This window comes from Pantherophis guttatus, chromosome 1 (genome assembly GCF_059756535.1).
Source record: "Pantherophis guttatus breed Tessera chromosome 1, ASM5975653v1, whole genome shotgun sequence".
Classification (NCBI taxonomy): Eukaryota; Metazoa; Chordata; class Lepidosauria; order Squamata; family Colubridae; genus Pantherophis; species Pantherophis guttatus.
This window is the reverse complement of record NC_142063.1, coordinates 64,936,146-64,952,505: the sequence shown is the minus strand read 5'-3', so window position 1 is coordinate 64,952,505 and position 16,360 is coordinate 64,936,146. Positions and strand designations below refer to the sequence as shown.

Below are 16,360 nucleotides of genomic sequence, written 5' to 3'. Positions count from 1 at the left end.
CCTGTTTCAGTGGCTCATCAGTACACCAAGCCAGCCTTTGATTCTTAGAAGTGAAGCCCAATATTTTCCGTAATCTTTGTTTTACATAGTTTTCAAGTTTTCACTGAAGTGTGGAGTCCATCTCTGCACCTTCATAATCAATTGGCTCTTGGCAGTACTTCCCAAAGTCAACTTGTACAGTATATATGTACTCACTTGTCCACTGATACCTAGCATTGAAACTTGTTATGGGTGAATTTGAGAAAAGTAAAATTAAAATTACTAAAATTAAAATGAGAAGAGGGAAAGTACATGCACTATGAATGCTATTTTGCTAAATTGGTACTCATATTGAGGGACAGTTTGATGATGATCTCTTTCAGGTTACTGCATTAGAATCTGTGTCCTTTGGAGGGTTACCTTTCCTCCAAGGTGGTAATTTCATTACAACTGCATGTGAAGAAGAAATTATATCCTAAATTGCATAGGAGTGCTTCAGATTAATTAATTTCATACACTGTAGGATTTGTCTCCTTCCCACATACACCTTCCTATTTCTCTTTCCTAAAGACTTGTAACCCAATTTATTTTTTTAAGTGAAGGAAGAACAGCTAGAATAAAGTTTAAAAAATATTAAATGACTGTTTCATGGTTTGGCTATGATTATTCATTTTATGCTCTGTCATGCTTTTTAAAGCTTAGGGAGAAGTTTCATCCTATATTGGTCTTACTTTTTCTTTGGGACTCATGGATTTCATTATATTTTCACATAAAGGTCTGCAAACATTTCCGCATAAATGGCCTGATTTATATACAATGTTAAAGGCAGATATACTGGTCTCTGCCTTTAAAGCTGTGTTTTTCAAACTTATAAATTTTAATATGTTGGACTTCAACTTCCAGAATTCCCCAATCAGCATGCTCACACATCTTAAAGTTTCCAAGTTTGAAAACAGTTTAAAGCTTTAAATGATTAGGACTCTGGATATCTAAAAGATAGCCTTCCCCAAATCAGATATGCTCTCCCAACTCAGAGAGTACCTTTTAGGGTGCTCCTTTTACCAGAAAGTGTGGTGAGAGACAGCATCCCACATATGGGACAACCAACCCCCTGAGACACGGATAAACTCCAGTTGCACGGCTTTCCAAAAGCAGATAAAAATCTGGCTGTTTCATGAAGAACTGTTTGATCATCAGCACCAATATTCTAATTTTGTTATTTGTTGTCATTATTTTATTTTCATATTACTATTTATAATCGGTTTAGAATCCATTTGGATTAAAGCTGTAGATAAATTTGATTTTTTTTAAAAAAAAGAACAAGCACTATCCATTTCTCTATCCACTACTTCATTCCACACTGGTTCCTTAACCCTCAAATGAGCACTAAATTGAAAAATGATAATAGAAAGTATGTGATCTGTACTATAGACTAAATGTATACACTTATATTGAAGCAAAATATAATGTATGTCTAGATCCTGAGATAATTTTTTGCCTTGCATGTATTTTCTGCAAAGCCACTCAGCAATATATTTGGAAAAGATAATATAAACACTTCAAATCTAAATTTACTTATCTATTCCCTTTATGGGATTTCATTTATCAGCTTTTTAAATGCACAATTCATTAATACAAAGTGATTTTGAATTAAAACAAAAATGCATGCTTGAGTGAGTTTAGGGTAGTCATCAGAATAACCCATACATTCATTTTTATAATCAATCAACCCTGAACCATCAGTCCATTAAATTTAAATTTCTAGCACTACTAACACCATAATTAAACTAATTCATTTCTTTCTTGTATTCTACATTTTTAGAAAATGCCTTTGTTTTCTTTCAGAACATATATAAAAAACATTTTAAAATTGTTTTAGCACATTATATATTTCTGGTAGATTTTTAATTGCCATCTAATACATCATGTGCTTTTCACCATACTCACCCATATATACCATAATCTAAAAACAAATCAGAGACACCAAACTGTAAGTGACACTTATTTTGTAGGCAAATATTTATTTATTGATTGATTGATTGATCCATTTCATATGGTCACCCATCCCATAAAAAGGGATTGTGGGCAGCATACAATAAGCAAGTAAAACCATAAATATATAAAAACAAGCATTTCCAATAAAAACCAATTCTTATTAATAATATATAAACCACCAGGCACAGCAGTAAGCAAATATTAACTAGAATGATACAGTCATCTTACAATGTCACTTGTCCCCTAGGGTGTCCAGGCCTTATAGGGCCTGGTTTTGAAGGACTATGTATGTTAACAGGGATGGAGATAACATCACTTTCAGGGAAGAACTTTCCATAAGGCAGGCATCACTGCAGAGAAGACCTACTATCTTGGACTTGACAGGTGAATCCCTAGCCAATGGGACCAAAAGCATGCCAAATCTGCCAGAGTTAATGGGATGTGCAAATGTAATCAGGGAAGATGCAATAACTGGTTACCAAACTGGTAATGAATGCAGCTTGCAGAACAAAAGTATAACCTGTGCTGTTCTAGATGTACCCATAACTATTGGTAGTGTTGCATTCTGTAGTAGCTGAAATTCCTGGATATTCTTCAAGAACAGCCCCATGTTCTTGGGCATTACAGTAGTTCAATTTAGAGGTGACTGGGGCATGAGTGATTGTGGGCAGAAGACTCTGATTTAGCAATAGGCACAACTGGCACAGAACTCTGCCAAGGTCCTCCTAGCCATGATTGCCACCTGCTCTTTGAGCAGGAGCTGTGAATCATGAAGGATCTCCAGATTGTGTACAGGGTACTCCAAGCACTAAGATTAAACATTCATAGCATTGTTTAATGTGGGTGCTCCAACACTGGAGATTTTAAAGAAGAAATTAGACAACCATTTGTCTGAAATGGTATAGGGCAGCGATGGCTAACCTTTTTGCCATCGAGTGCTGAAAGTGGGGGGAGTGTGGGGGGTCAAGCACACATGTGTCCACACCTATAATTCAATGTGCCCCGCTCCCCCGTGCATGCGCATGTGACACCCCCCCCACGTTCCCCCAGCTTTTGGCACATGATGGCACGGTGGGCCCTGTAGGCCTGTTTTTTGCCCTCCCCAGGCTCCAGACCCTTTCTAGGAGCCTGGGGAGGGTGAAAACGGCCTTCCCCACCCCTCCTGGAAGCCCTCTGGAGGCCAGAAACGGCCCGTTTGCCGACTTCCAGTGGGCCTGAAAGCCCCAAAAAGGAGCTGGCCGGTGCACACATGCGTGCTGGAGTTGAACTAGGACAACCCTCACGTGCCCACCAATATGGCTCCGGGTGCCACCTGTGGCACGTGTGCCATAGGTTTGCCATCATGGGTATAGGGTTTCTTACTTGAGCAGGAGGTTGGACTAGAAGACCTCCAAGTTCCTTCCAACTCTGTTATTCTGTTATCAATGTTAGAACAGTGGGAAAATTGGTTAATGGTTAAATTGAGTAAAAAGTGTCATAGGAGAAGAAGTGGGAAGGCGTTAAGAGTCCTTCAAAGGTAAATGTGCTATGCTGGTCAAATGGAACAAATAAATAAACAAAGCCACCAGGAAGAGAATTATGTTGATCTACTGAGTATCTTTCTAGCTCAGTTTATAACTACAACTGTCATTTTTTTAAAAAAAAATAGCCATATATTGTGTTATTAAAAGTATGATACGCAACATGTTTATGGGTCAATAGAGATTTACAATTATCCTATTACATTTATTTGATTTAAGATTATGAACAGCAGATATCAGTATTATATATTCTTAATTGACAGCACATTTCTTACATCCTGCTTGGGGCATCCATTTGACAATTAAAAAAAGAGGGCAAGCCAGAAGCAAAAAATAAAAAAAATAAAAAATGCAAGCTGTGCAAACTGCCTTTGCTCTAGACTGCAAGTAGGAGACTGGTGGAAATTTCAAAGTACATTTAGAAAGAAAGAGCAATATATGGGCTTGGGATAAATGATAATCATAATAACAATAGTGACAATAATGTGAAGATAATGAAGATATTAGCATGAAAACAAAGAAAAATAGGTGACTTGTTAAATTAACTTCTTATTCTATGAAATTGATTTTATTTATGTTGAATATCTATACCATGTTCTTTGTTAGAGGGTGTGAACGCCTAGAGATGGATATAGATATAGATTAGATATATAGATTATATATTTATGTACTTATACTTCATGTTTCTAGACTGTCCATCTCCCTCAAGGAGGGACTCTGGGCAATATAATAATATATAAAACAGTATGTAAGATTAAAATTAAAATATTAAAGTTAATTTAAGATTAGACATTTTATAAGCTTATAAAATTACATCAGTTTCAAAGGGACAACACATTCCAAGAAGGCAGCTTAACCCTTTTAAAATTGGTTAATAAAGCCAGAGGGAGGGCTCTCATGTACCAATTGGCCCCATGATTGCATGCCCCATTGTGCCCTCCATGCAAAGCTGCAGAGCCAGGTTTTGAACTCTTATGGAAGCCCAGGAAGCCAGTCGGAACTGAGATAGAGATGACAGAGATAGATGGAGATGGAGATGGAGAAATAAAGAGAGAGAGACAGATAGACAGACAGAGAGAAACAGAGAGACAGAGAAGAGACAATACAGATGATAGACAATACAGATGATATAGATATAGAAATTGTTTAAAAGTACCTAAAATCTACCAGCAAAGTACCTAGCTTTACATTCATCCCTGGATCAAGTCAAGTTTCTCTCCCAGTGTTGAGTCACTATTAGGACTTTGAGAAAAAGAAGCTTAGGCTCAGACCCAGCAAGATGAATTGGCTTTAGTTTTGGAAGTTGTCAAACTCCAGCAATCCCTCAGCTTTAGTTCTGGAGGAGGTCCTGCAACATTGTGCTGAAATGGTTCTAATGTGGCCATCTTGTTTGATGATGCCAACAGCTGGCAGTTGTTCATCCATGGGTAATTAGTGATGCCTCATATCACTGAGAACTAGACAGGCCTAAGAGTGGGATGGAGTAGGTTTGCCAAAGATTTGCCCATCATGCTTGTTCTATTTGACTTTACTATCTAGTGGGGCTTTGCAAGGACTTCAAAAGATCCCGTATATTAATTCTGGTTTTTTTTGCTTTGAAGCAGCTGAGATTCAGAAAAGGAATGTAGCTATGATAATTAAGGAAATTTCCTGAACAAATACTATAAAAAGGTTATAGACAGCTTACCTGAAAAATTCAGAAGCAAATATTTGTCACATTTAAGGGTTTAATAAGGAGAAAGACAAGCTAACCTGGAAATATCTGTGCTAGATTTTGGTTGAATAGATATCTGTAAGTAATCTTAAGTAGAACTAGTGAACATGGAGAATAAGGGGAAAAAAACAATATGAAAAGGAGGCTAGTACAACTTTATAAAAGTTACTTTTTATTAGAGCATTTTTGAGGATTGAAATCATTTGACTTCAAGCTCTTTTCCAATGTCTGCACTTTTATTTCTCAGGATATAAATCCATTTTATAATTACTCCACTATTCTTATCTCAGAAACTTTGCCTGACACACCATTCCATATGTTTATGATTCTCTGAATGAAAAAGTGCTCCCTGACAACCGTTCAGATTTTTCCTTTAATTTCCATTTATGCCTTATTGTCTTAGAATGTTGAACTGGAAATATATGTTGCAATATTGTGTGACATTATCTGTATTACTTAAGATTTTATATACCCATACATCAACCAAACATCAGATAAATCTTATGGTTGCTCTCTTTTTGTTCTTTTTCATCTTTTTCAGAGCTCTGTAGGTAATAGATTCAATTTAGTCTCTGTCAGAAGTTAACTTTAAAGATCTCTCACAAAACTAGGAGACAATACATCTGCATTTGGGTTTGAATTATTCAGATAGGACAGCAGTGTACTTTTGCAAGATAGGAAAAATAAGATCGCATTTAATAAACACACTTATTTGCTTACACATTGACAATGATTTTTAAATCACAGCTCAATTCTTAAACATTTACACTGAGAAACATTTACACTGAACAATTTCAGCAACTGATTTAAATGCAAGAATTTTGCATTAGCTATTTTTGTGAAATGGAAACTTACAAAATAGCTTTTATGCACACACTTACCTGTTTTTCTTTCTTTCTTTCTTTTGTACAGATGTATGCACAGAAGCCTGTACTACACAAAGGGAGTGCGAGACTAGTGTAAAGGCAGGCTTTGGGGAAGAAGAAATTCAGGTACCCTGTCAAGTGACTGATCAGACTTTTCCAAAAATATTTACCATATGTTGAAGGTGGGTTATTACTGTATCATTGAAGTAGACTATCCTTTTGTAAGATAATGGTTCAGTTGCAAAGACTGAATTTACATAAAACATTTAACTTGGTTACTGAATTGACCCAATTTCTGGATTGCACAGTATATGGAATCCTAAATGATCCAAACAACCTGGGGCTATAGAACATGCACTAATACACATGCACAACACACACACATAGAGTTTAACTAAGGTTAACACTAGTCAAACTTAGTACATTCAATTCAATTGACAGATTTTTAACTTGGTATTAGTGTTGAACCCAGCTAAAAATATCTATTATCTAATTATCTTATCTTATCTATTACATTTCAGGACTCTGTGGCCATCATGATGGCCATGGACCTATGCAAAGTCATCCAGAGCCTGATATAGGTCAGTGGTCCCACATCAGATCTGGTATCCTTGTCAGCAGGTGGCTATGTGAACTGAAATTGGGGAAACTTTTGGTATCACCCTTTTCATGGTCAGATCATGCCTGATTACCAGGAATGGCTCATATGCCATCATCCACTGCAAGGAGATTGGGCCAATTAGATTATTCTGCTCCTGGCAACTGTTGGACCTGGATGGGTTTCAGAGAAAAACCCATCCAGGGTTGGGGGCTCCTTCCTGCTAGTCTTCTCCATCTGAAGCTTTGGTCGTTCCTTGGAATAACAGGAAAGATGAGGTTTTTGCTTATAGTGTGCCTATGTGACTTGTCCCCTTTGCTCTCCATGGTTCACAGAAGAGAGATTAAATGAGAGAACAGTCATCTAGAGCAGGGGTGTCAAACTCAATTTCATTGAGGGCTGTATCATGGCTGTGATTGACTTCAGGAGGCCAGCTGGATGTGGCCAACTGGGCAGGCGTGGCCAAGTGGGTGGGCATGGCCAGCTTGATGCCACTCCTCAAACTGCTGGCATATTTCCTCTTCAAATTGGGTAGACCAGGCTGGCCTGATCTTTCCTCTTCCCACTGGGTAGACCAGGCCAAAGCTACACTGGCCTGATCTTTCTTTATACTGGGTAGACCGGGCCAAAGCCACATTGGCCCGATCTTTCCTCTTTGCACTGGGTAGACCAGGACAGCCCTTGGGCTGGATCCAACCATATCATGGGATGGATGTGGCCCTCAGGCCTTGAGTTTGACACCCCTGATCTAGAGGGTTGTTGACATCTTACAGAGACAAATTCAGTCAGACATGGATGAGAGCTGCTATTAAGGCCTAGCTTGTAGTGATTAGTGTGGCAAAATGTCAATACTTTTCCACCAATATTGCATCTATGGATATCCATCCTGTGGTCCTATTTCAGGTGACATGTGCCCTCTTGGATAGAGGGAAACCACTTGCAGGGAATTTGATCAGTATCTGTCAGACAAAGGCACTAAATTTTACTGACAATTGGATACTGATCAATTGATCAGGTCCAGGGAAGATGTCTGAGAAGGAATCTTGCTTGATTATCTGGAAACAGTTTGGGCCTGTTGAAGAGTCTTCAAAACTGTGAGTTCAGCCCCTTACTCTTTAAGATCCATGTCCCTCTGGTTTATTAAAACAGCCTGGGTGGGTGGGTGTTTGAGTGGGTCCTACCAGTTGTGAATTTATCTTTGGGTGACGCAGTTGTTCCTTTATCCCTTAAGGTGGCTTTAGTTTGTCCCTCCTCAAGAACCATTGCTAGATCCCACTATACCGGACAATTTTTGTCCAGTATCTAACTTCCCTTTGGGGGGGGAAATGGTTGAGAAGGTGGCTTTGCAACAGCTTCAGAAGACCTTGGATGAAGCAGATTATCTGGATCCTTTTCAGTTAGGGTTCAGATCCTGATGGATATAGCATTGTTTGCATTTTGGGATGATTTCTGATGATTAAGGTATATAAGATTCTTCAAAATAATAATAATAATATTTTTGTATATGTTGTTTTTAGCATTGTTGTATGTTGCCTAAGTCATTTGTTTTGTCAGATGAATAGCCATATAAATTTGACACATAAATAAAATAATAAATAACTGTCCTATCCACTAAAAGGACTTGAATTATATTGTGGCAGCTGATTTCTAACTACATTGGAAAGTTATAAATGCCATAATCTTGAAGGGACTTAAATTGTCATCCTCATGTCTTGAATAGAAGGCACAATAGGTCAGAATAATGCAACTCAATTTGTTATATAGAATTAAGCTCCACCAAAATAGATAGGATTGCCACTTAATGTTTCTGTGATCAGGATGCTATATAGTTAAGCTATTTTACAAAGACCTTTATATGGTTTGTGATCCTGAACCTCTGGTTTTTGAATGACTATGGTTATATTTCAAGATAAGCAGAGGATTTTCTTCCAAATATGTCATATACCCAATAGCCAAAGCAACATCATTCTTCTGAAGATTTTGATTTCTTATGGGTAAATATCTTGCAGTGGTATCACCTTTCTGCAATCAACCAATAAACAAACCATCAAACTTATCTTTCCCTCATGCTCTTATTTAGTTTTTTGTGGAATAAATATGCTATTATAATAAATTAGGAGAACCTGGGCAGGGGGAGACTCTGGTGGTACAGCTATATTAATTATGTTTTCATTCTGGTGAATCAGTGTGATTTCTGTATTACTCAGATCAGGGGTGTCAAACTCACGTCGTCACGGCGCCGTCACATGATGTATCGGGACTTTCTCCCCCCCCCTTCACTAAACCGGGCAGGGAAGGGGCCAGCACGTGATGCATTGGGGCCGTGGGCCACAAGTTTGACACCCCTGATTCAGATGAAACATTAAACATTTAAAATTGGATCAGAATTAACCATTAAAACACACACATCTATATCAGGATCGGGTGTGCTTCTATTTAATACCAGTCTAGATCAGAATAGGTATGTCAAAATATCAACTTTTATCTGAAAAAAAAATAATTTAATTTCTTTAAAGGCAAGGTAAATCCAAACCTATCAATGCAAATTTTATTTCTGAAGCTATCGCATTATGCCTGTTTAATGATGAAATGGCATGTCTGTGTGGACCAGATCATTTGATTTTCCCTTTCTGCTGAACCACATTCATTCAATTCAAATTTGATTCCATATTCTTTTTGTCATTAGTCTTGTGTACTACAGTCAAAACAGTCATGATTTAAAGCGCTTTTTAAATTACCTCTATTTATTTTTATTGTGGTATTTCTATAGGTTTTTTTTTAAAATTCCATGTTGCAAAGTTAAAGCTGCAATACTCTACCACTTTACCTACAAATAATCCCTACTGAATTCAGTATTATTTATTTCTCTTTGGATATACAGAATTTGGTAGACTCTCCCCCCCGCCCCCCACCATGGAACTGAATGGCTACCCAAAAGCCAATGCTTTATTTATTCTTTATTTTCAAGATGACTAGAAAATTGACTTTTGGCCCCTTAGCACAAAACTAAATAGAAGATTCCAAATTTGTCAGCAAGTGGCATCAAATTTCTATTCTTTCTATGTTTAACCTGAAAGTTTATTTCATTTTCATATTATGGTGTAATTAAGCAACCCTAGGCTTGAATGCAATGATTTTCTTTAATTTAAAGTAAATATCCCCTGTTAAATGGGAGATGAAATTTTAGACCCAAGTCTGTGACTCAAAAACTAGTGGTTGCTTCTACATCTCAAAAAGCCTGAATTTGACTTGTTATTAGAAACATAATTCAGTTCTTCAATTATGACTATTTTCACTGAGGTAGCATCTAAAATAAGGCCAGTAATATGAGAAGTGTCCTGGAGCCTCTTAGTATGTCTTTGGTGGGAGCAGCTTTGTACAATAGGAGAGATGGAAGTCAGAAGGAAAGTATGAGCAATTCCCCCAAAGCTATGAATCAAATTACTGATAGACTGAAGAGATTAACCTGGATACTCCACCTCCTTGCTCACAAAGCTGTGTCCATTAGATCACCATGTCTGTCTCACAAGGAACAAGCCTCAGCAAGACTGAGAGGCATGCTCCAAAGTAAGCAATATTTTAAATAGGGCCCTGCCTGAAGTCATATTTGTAAAAAAGGTGAGGTATTTGTTCATTTACCAGTGTTTGGTTACTCATCTGCCTGGCTTGATCTTGATTCTTTGTGAGGAGATAGAATTTCAAAAAGAGCTAAATCATTCTCTTTGAAATCAGTCATAATTTGCTTCAAGGCTAAAATTTTACTTGACGAGTTCCGGCTCAGGGACATAACATGAAAATCCTGGGCCTGTTTTAATTACAGAAGCACAATAAAGTGGTTTCCCCTGAACTTTGTCACCTCATTATTTCCAGCTTTTAGTTCATGCATTCCCTCCTTTTTTCCACTTGGAATTTAAGATAATTTGAACTGTTTTTATACTTTAAGTGATATTAAACTTTGAATACATGCTAACAAATACTAAGGAAAACATTTCTGTTCTCCAGTAGGGTCTCAGCCTTCTACAGTATATTCATTTCCATAGATAATTTTAAAGATTTCTAGGCATGGAAAATGCCTAGAAATAAGAAAATTATTGCATAACAATCAATTGTACAGGTGCAACTTATGAAACCTGCACCTTTAAGAATCTTTAAGAGAGACTTTACTATATTAAGAAATATATAAAACAAGGCATTCCTATGAAAAGATTATTATTCAAATAAAATGAAGAGCTTTTACATCTCGGTGATTTTGTAGGATAGAAATTAACCTGGAATACGTTAATATGGAGTGCTTCACTGTCTTTGAACATAGTATGTTTATGTCTTGTGTTGACATGGTTCATACACATTGCACAAGGTCTTAATGTGAGTTATTTAAATAAGGAAAACAACTAAACGGCACCAAATGTTTACCAATATGGTTTATTCCAGATGTGTTGGACTATAACTCCCAAACTTCAGCTCTAGTTAAAGCACCCTCTTATAATATGGTCAGAACATTGTATTGAAAAGCAGATAAGAAATACATTACATTTTCTCTCCCTGCTCTTGTCGTCTCTTGGGGTTAATAATAATAATATTTTTTTAAAAAAGAAAGAAATGCATTAAATGAATAAAATGATAATGTAAATATTCTAGACCATTAAACACATGGACTGCATTTAATTGACTTACTGGTTCTGACATTTTAAAGAATCCAGTTGAATTATTTCTGTTGGCTTAGTAGCAACTTTCCACAATATCTGCAGTAATTTAATATCTTTTGATAATTCCTAGTTCACTAGTTCAACAATATGATTATTATTTGAGATGCATGCACAAGTCTTGGACCTTATATGTGATGGAAATTCTCCAGAGAAATAAACAATGTCCAATATCCAAAAATGATAATCCCAAAAGTATGATGAATCTATACCAAAATGTTTTCTGCCTGTCTTTCTTTCTTTCTTTCTTTCTTTCTTTCTTTCTTTCTTTCTTTCTTTCTTTCTTTCTTTCTTTCTTTCTCCCCCCCCCTCTCTCTCTCTCTCTCACACACACACACACAACTGCATAATAGGTAAGAAATGTTATTATGGCATTAATCAAATTGAAAAAGTAAACTTCCAACTACTAGTCTTTCAGAATCCTTTCTACTCAAATACATAAAACATTGGATTGCAAGGCCATCACCAGGCCACAAACAATTATCCATGTTGATGAGGAAGGATGGGAGCTGTTGTTCCACACATCTGGGGAGTACCAGCTGGGGATTTATACAGAATATTTTAAAGCTAAAGAAGTTTGCCTTAGTATACTACAATCATAAGAAAACTCCCTGTAATGTCAAAGACTGTTCAGCAACATAAAAGTGTCAGGCTCACGTTGTAAAGATTTCAGGCCTTGATGATCTTTTCTAAATAAGACCAATTGCCTAAGAACACATGGTGACCTTTCATAAAACTAGATTGGGCAGAATGGATCATTGAAAGTAATACTGTCTGTAACCTGCATGCCAAAGTTGTCATCAATATTTTTGCGTCAACACTTAACAAAGAAATCAGACAATAGCTTGCAAAGCCAGCACCATTTATACCAGATTTCAAAATCACAACCATATAAGGCTCACTGAAAGAGGTTGGAAAAACCTTATTTAAAAAGGCATCATTAGAGGCCTTCAACAATCTTAGGGCAAAGAACTCAATATATGTTTTTTTTACCACTTAATGGAAGAACCATCCAGATGCGGAGCTTTTTCAGTTTTAATAGATTTAATGGCAACTATTATTCCTTAGAGAGATAAAGGTGCTGTTAAATTGGCAGCTTCGTCATAAGTAATCTTAGGAGGAGCTGTATCATATAAATATTGATTAACTTCTTCCTCAATTACATTTGACTCTGTATCACCCAGTTGACAATAAAAATTCTTAAAATGTTAATTTATTGAAACAGAATGATTATATATTTTACCCTGGACATCTTTAATAGTAGAGATGGTATTAAATAATTTCCATTGTCTCAGCTGAGATGCTGATAATTTACTAGCATTATGCAATGAACATTATGCTTAAAATACATAAAGGGATTTGTTTCCTGTTTATCAGCCATAAAGTGTTTAATTTATCCACATATCATTTTACATATATGCTCAAAAAACTCTTTCAAACATCCCCCCATTTCCTTGTTAAATTTATATTTTATTGTTTCATAAAGCATAAACAGTCTCATAACCTTATGTATGCCTTAAAGGCATTCCAAGTAACCAACATATTTTTGAAAAATATTCAAAGACTTGTTCTATCTCTTTCACAAAAAGCAGAATTATTTAATAGTGATATATTATGTTAAAAAAAGAACTGGGATGACTCTTTCTTGTGTCACTGATAATGTACTGAGGCTGGGACACAATCAGATACAGCAATGGTATCTATATTACTTTTTAAAAATTCATTGAGCTAAGAATCCAGATACCAGAAAATAGTCAGAACTGAAATACAGAACTCAAAAAAGGATATTTTTGTTGCAAAGGCTCTAAGAGTTACCAAATAGCTATCAAATTAAATTCTAACATACTGTACATTTGCAATATTTTCAGTGTATAAGATTTAGTTCTCTGATCAAATAGGGATTTAAACTTGATTAAATCTCCAGTCACATTTACCAGATCAACTGCCAAAGGAATAAACTGTATATGTATATAGTATGTGGGTATACAAAGGATATAAAAATAGAAAACAATTACAGAGAGGGACAAGAGAACAAAATGGCAACAAGAATGAACTTAAGGTCCTCCAAAATGATTCGGTTTTAACATTTTCCAAAGAGACAGATTAGTCAGATGCAAGTCACAAATTAAAGCAATCCAATTGATATCGAATGTATTTAGTATCAGATTCAGAACCAAATCTTACCTTTGGGAAAAAAAAACGATTGGCTGATTTCATTATTTCTTCTCCTTCATTTTCTTCCTCCAGAGATTTATATTTATTGAAAATACCTGCTTTAGACTCCTACTGCATGGATCTTTGTAGTGGAACCATAAAATCTCAAAAGAAGGAAGGAGAATGAAAACAAATGTATGCAGTATCTTCCTTGCTTCCTTTTAAAGCCTAGGTATGCAGTCAAAAATACTGTAGCTGGCATCCTTAAGTAGGAAATAGATAGGTAAGAATGAAATATCTTTAATATCAATAGAAGCTAATAACAAGTTCTTTTCATATATTATATCCAGAATGTCTTCTTTAAATTTGATCTTAGTTTTCACACATAATGCCCCAGAGACCAAGATGCACTATTTCAGTCCATGGAGTAATATAATTAGCATGAGGATAGGAAGAAAGGGTGCCATTTCAAAGCAGAATGTTAATTTTAGTCAGTGTGGGTTGTATGGATTAATTTTAGGTGGAGAAGAAATGCAGGAAGTGTTTCTAGTTTCATGTGTGAAAATGCCTGTAGTTGTAGCAATTACATAATACGGCTTAACTAGGGTTGAGTTGCTTTTCCTATACTATGAAATGCCTGGTTTTTAAAAATTCTGTTTCCAGCATGAAATACTGAGAAGCCATTTATCAGTACTGAAAAGAAGCATATTGTTCATAATACACTTACTTTTGAAAAGTTGCAGCTATTAGCAATAAAATATTCTCTCTGCTTGGAATTCTATTTTGGTTACAATGAAAGCAAAAAAACCCAAAATCCAAAACATGGTGGAATAGCATTGTTTATTTTGCTTCTATTGCTTGATTTTCTATTTGTTCAACTATTCTCTCTCTTTGCATCTCTCTCTCCCCCCCCTCCCTCACACAAACAGACAGACACAGATACCAGTGGTGGGTTGCAACCGGTAGGGTCCAGATCTTGCGAACCAGTAGTAACGGTGGAGGGAGGCTCCGCCCACCTATCCGTACGTCATCATGGACGATCTGTGCATGCGCAGAAGCACCGTGTGCATGCACAAAAGTGCCATGCGCATGTGCAGAAGTGCCATGCGCATGCGCAGAAGCATCGTGCACGTGCGCAGAAGTGCCGAAGAAGCAAAACATGTGCAGAAGAAGCAAAGCACGCACTCTCATTGCGAACTGGTAGTGAAGGTAAGTGGAACCCACCACTGACAGACACACACACACAATCTCAGAAAAAAAGGATGGACCCTCATTTTTTTTTATTATTTATTTTTGCAAAACTGAAATGGAATTAGAAATTAACCAAGAATTGTAAGCAATGGGATGCAGCTATCTCTAGAGTCAGCTATGACCCAGTGTTTCTCAACGTCACCAACTTTAGGCCATGTGGGCTTCAGTTCCTAGAATTCCTCAGTCAGAATGCCAGCAGTTGGAGTTCACTTGTCTTAAAGTTGCTGAGGTAGACAAGCATTAAGCTAAGAGACCCTTTCCATGATGCCACTCAGTATTACTTCTTGTGGATGGGCAGCTATATAAATTTGATTAATAAATAAATGATCAGCTGTTTCATTCCTTGCCAGAGCTTTGGGTAACTTTTTCATGTCATTTGTTCAAAGGCGAAGGAAAAAGTAGACAACTGCCACATTAATAGAAATTATTCGGGGGGGGGGGTTCCTATCATCTTAAAATTAGACTATACTGATTCAGTTTGTGATCAAGAAATGTCTTCTTCCTTTGGGCACAGCATGTAGCTGCCCATTTCCCAGAATCACCTGGATATTAACTATGTTTGCCTGTTTTTTTACAACTTACTTAACCTTACCTATAATCTCCTGTAGAACACCTTCCGTCTACAGCTCTTTTTTTATTAATATAGGTTAAATGCTATTACACTACACACAGCTAAGGGAATGAGAGTTAGTACAATCCTAAAGTGCGAAGCATAATATTCAATAATATCTTTAAAACCCCTTCAGTGTTTTATTTCGGTATTTCAGTTATATTATCATGACCTTATCTCATTAATGCAAGAGGTGTATGGAAGACTCAAGATCCAAATCTTGAAGAGTGAATCTGTTTTTAATTAATATACTGCACTGCAAAGTGCAATGAAATGCAAGGCAGCATATTCACCCTTAAAAGAAGATGATTAAATTTATAATGCAATGTTAGGTATTTTGATATTTCTGTCATCTCAGTACAGGCCTTTGCTGTGCTCTCTGCAAAATATAATAACTTCTAAGCAGTGTGTAAAACAAAGTGCTCAATTCACTTTATTAAAATATCCAATAATAATTGATTTAAAGGCAATAAAATGTGTTCATTAGAGGGCTTATATTCAAGAAATATTGAAAGTATACCTAAAACTGTCACTTTTATTGTGAATGAACAGGATAATATAATTTGAAAAGAGTGTGATCATACTAAAGATTTGTCCTGCAGCATTATCTGATAGCTCGTAAAGTGCTGAAATTTAATATGATGCTTTCAGTCAGTTTAATTGAAATTTAATTGCCACTTTGGGCAGAAGGTTTAGATCTGATCAATAAAATATTAAAGATTTTGCGCTTTCACTTGGAACAGTTTTTTAGCCAGTGCATTGTGGATGGCTTGTGTTTTTAGGAAATATGCAGCCAATCTCATTTTACAGGGCTGGGTCTCATTTTCTAATTTGAATGTTTTAATGTGCTACACAGATAAATAGTGAAAAGAATAAAGCCAAAGTTGATCCATTTAATTACAACAAAATGAAAGAAATAACGGTCACCTTCAGATTCATGAGAAAGGCATTAATGTAAAAGAGCTATAAA

General features: G+C 36.3%; 1 long non-coding RNA gene across 2 annotated transcripts in view; it reads right to left on the bottom strand.

Annotated features, from left to right (window-relative positions):
• The window catches only part of LOC132710610 (uncharacterized), a 35,465-nt gene extending 21,752 nt beyond the window's left edge, over positions 1–13,713 (bottom strand). Inside the window, exon 1 of one of the 2 annotated variants that reach the window (XR_009621288.2) lies at positions 13,560–13,713. This is a non-coding gene — a long non-coding RNA (uncharacterized LOC132710610). Of the gene's footprint in view, positions 1–6,089; positions 6,179–13,559 lie in introns of those variants that run through there. The other variant, XR_015733579.1, reaches the window with a different exon arrangement.
• Positions 13,714–16,360: the final 2,647 nt, after the last annotated feature.